The sequence below is a fragment of the Chrysochloris asiatica genome, unplaced genomic scaffold, assembly GCF_000296735.1.
Source record: "Chrysochloris asiatica unplaced genomic scaffold, ChrAsi1.0 scaffold00066, whole genome shotgun sequence".
NCBI classification, from domain to species: Eukaryota; Metazoa; Chordata; class Mammalia; order Afrosoricida; family Chrysochloridae; genus Chrysochloris; species Chrysochloris asiatica.
The window spans coordinates 14,480,158-14,483,637 of record NW_006408584.1 but is presented as its reverse complement, the minus strand read 5'-3'; positions in this window follow the sequence as shown (position 1 = coordinate 14,483,637).

Here is a 3,480-nt window from a genome sequence, read left to right as displayed (position 1 = left end):
CGCAATTAGTCATGATAACAGTTACTCAGTATTGTGATTCTATTATTTGACACATGTAAAGCATTCATAGTTATTTACTCCATAAATTTATTTTTTTTAGTCTGCAAAATTACAGCTTTTGTTTTGAATTTGGAAGCCTTTTGATACAAAGCATGCCATTTCATTGAATTTTTTCTTATTATACAACTCATTTATAATCCATGCAAAAAACCAAACACACTGCAAAAAAAGGATGTAAATCTCCATGGATTCATCTTGCTAAGAGTGACTGGTGAGTTTCAACCACTGAACATAAGTTTAGCAGTCTAGTGGTTATCCTACAATGCCACCAGGGTTTTTGACACATTTATAGCTGTATCCATTTTTCAAATCTTGAATTAACTGATTTTAAATAATTTTAGAAAAATCTACTTTTTATAATAATGTTGTTGATCTTAGGTGTCAACTTTTAGCAAACATATGCACAACAGAATGAAATTGCACTTTCCTGTGCTATCCTCACAAATGCTGTTATATTTTAACCTATGATTGCAGCCACAGTATCATTCTATCTCTCTGGGTGTTTTTCTCTTCTGATCTTGCATTTTTTCAAGCATGATGTCCTTCTCTGGGTACTGTTCATAACAATCTCATGGAATTTTCATAACCCAAATAAAATTTTCTTTTAAATAACTATGCTTAAAAACATCTTTTTTTCTTTTATAAGAATACCAGTTATTTTGAATCTGAGATATTATAGGTAATTTTTTTTTCATAAAACTAATTTTTATTGGATTCCTGGGTTTGCAGAAAAACACAAAAGAAACTGTCATACCAACACAAAAGTACAACAACATGAGCAGACAATGGAACAAGAAACAATCTCAAAATAAGCTTTGCTTTGAAGACATATGCTTGTCTTAGAGTTGCAATGCAGAAACGGCTGCAATCATACCTTCACAGAACTTCCAAAGGTGCAAGCCAGATTTAGAAGAGGCCGTGGAATGAAGGATATCATTGCTGATGTCCAATGGATATAAGCTTAAAGCAGAGAATAACAGAAAGATGTTTACCTGTGCTTTATTGACTACACAAAGGCTTTTGTGTGGCTCATGACAAACTATGGACAACATTGCGAAGTATGAGTATTCCAGAACACTTAATTGTGTTCATGAGGAATCTCTACCTGGACCAAGAAGCAGTTGTTCAAACAGAACATGGGAACACTGAATGGTTTAAAATTAAAAAAGATGTGCGACAAAGTTGTATTCTTTCACCATACTAATTCAACCTGTGTGCTGAGCAAATAATTCTAGAAGCTGGATTCTATGAAGAAAAATGTGGCATCAGGATTGAGGGAAGACTCATTAACAACCTGCAGTATGCAGATGATATAACCTTGCTTGCTGAATGGGAAGAAGCCTTAAAACATTTATTGATGAAGATCAAAGCGCACAGTCTTTGGTATGGATTACATCTCAAGGTAAAGAAAACAAAAATCTTCACAACAGGACCAATAAACAACATTCTTATCAATGGAGTACAGATTGAAGTTGTTAAGGACTTCATTCTTCTTGGATCGACTATCAACACTCACGGAAGAGGCAGTCAAGAAAAAAAAAAAGATGTATTGCATTAGGCAAATCTGTTGCACAAGACTTTTTTTAAAATGTTGAACAGCAAAGATGTTAGCTTGAGGACTAAGGTGTGCCTGACCCAAGCCGTGGTATTTTCAATAACCGCATATGCATCGAAAGCTGGACAGTGCATAAGGAAGACCATAGAAGAATTGATGCTTTTGAGTTATGGTGTTGGGGGAGAATATTGAAAGTGTCATGGGCCGCCAAAAGAACCAATAGATTAGTTTTGGAAGAAGTGTAGTCACAGTGCTCCTTTGAGGCCAGAATGGCCAAACTTCGTCTCTCATACTTTGGACATATCACTGGGACCAGTCACTGGAGAAGGGACCAGTCACTGGAGAAGGATATCATGTTTGGCAAGGTGGAGGGTCAGACAAAAAGAGGAATACCCCAGTGAAATAGATTGGCCAAGTGGCAACTTCGATGGACTCAAGCATAGCAACAGCAGTGAGGTTGGTCTAGGATGAGGCAGTGTTTTGTTCTGCTGTGTATAATGTCACTATGTGTTGGTATTGACAATTATTTTATGGAGTCCTGGTGTAGCACAGTGGGTTAGTGTGCTGGACTGCAAAGTCAATCTGAACTTCAAAATTTGTGGTTCAAGTTTGCCAGCTGATCCTCAGAAATCCTATATATGATTGCTATGGATTGGAACTGACTCGATGACACTTAACAGCAACAACAACAGTTATTTTATGAAAATCTTATAGAATATATATATATGTTGTCCTCTTGGCAACAACTGAATATCCATCAATGGGTTTTGTTTTTATATTTGTGTATAAGTAACATCTTGAAGAAATAGTATTTGTTAAACTGGCTCTGAAATATCCCTTCAAATAAGATTAAGAACTAGGGCACCCTCTTAATTCAGAAATATGCATATTTATTATAATTATATTCATTTAATAACTATGCACAGACTAATAATTATGTACACTTGCTTCTCTCTTATAAACATTGAAAAATATTAAGGTGAGAAAATATAATGGACAATTATGTCATTCCTGTAGCACCAAGTGTGTGAACAGATAGATATTTTATTTCTATTCCAGTTCTTAACCTCTGCAATATATTGTCCTTTGGGAGTGACAACCACTGTGACTGCTCAAAGGCTGACCTAGATTATACAAAGCTTTGCAGAAAATATCCCTTCCTTTTACTCTTCACCATATCGTTCAATCCATGTTATCTTAATAAATTGCAGAATCTCTCTAATATATCATGCACTAATAGCTATACTTTCAACTATCCTAACAGTATACTGGGCATATTGTTTATACAGTGCTATAAATTGGATCATCATATTTCTATTCACATCAGATTTCAAAGAAACCAAAACTGTGAGAAGATTATCTAACATTTCAATTTGTCTTTCTCTCATCCAAGATACCATTTCCCAAAGTCCCAAAATAACTGTGTACAAAGGGATATCAAACAAGATAAAATGGTGAACTAGAACTTGATACACATCAAAACATTTTGCCACATATAACAAAAACTATGATTGCCCTGAAGCAGGTAGACTTATTAAAAGAGAAATATGCAATATCGAACAGTGAAATCTTTTTATATTACGATAACATCTTTCATCTGAAATTATCCAACTGTGCTTTTACAAGCTGTTCAATTTGAATTACACCACTATACAAGAAATAAGGGTCACATTGATTAATTTCTAAATAACTGAAGTGTATCCTTGTTATATATTTTGCATCTATATATATTGAGTTCTGCTGTGGTACTATAGGATAAACACTGGATTGCTAAATTAAAGGTCAGAAATTCAAACCTACTAACCATTCCTCAGAAACCCCAATACTGGTTACTGTGAGTCAGAACCAAATGGACAAAACAACAA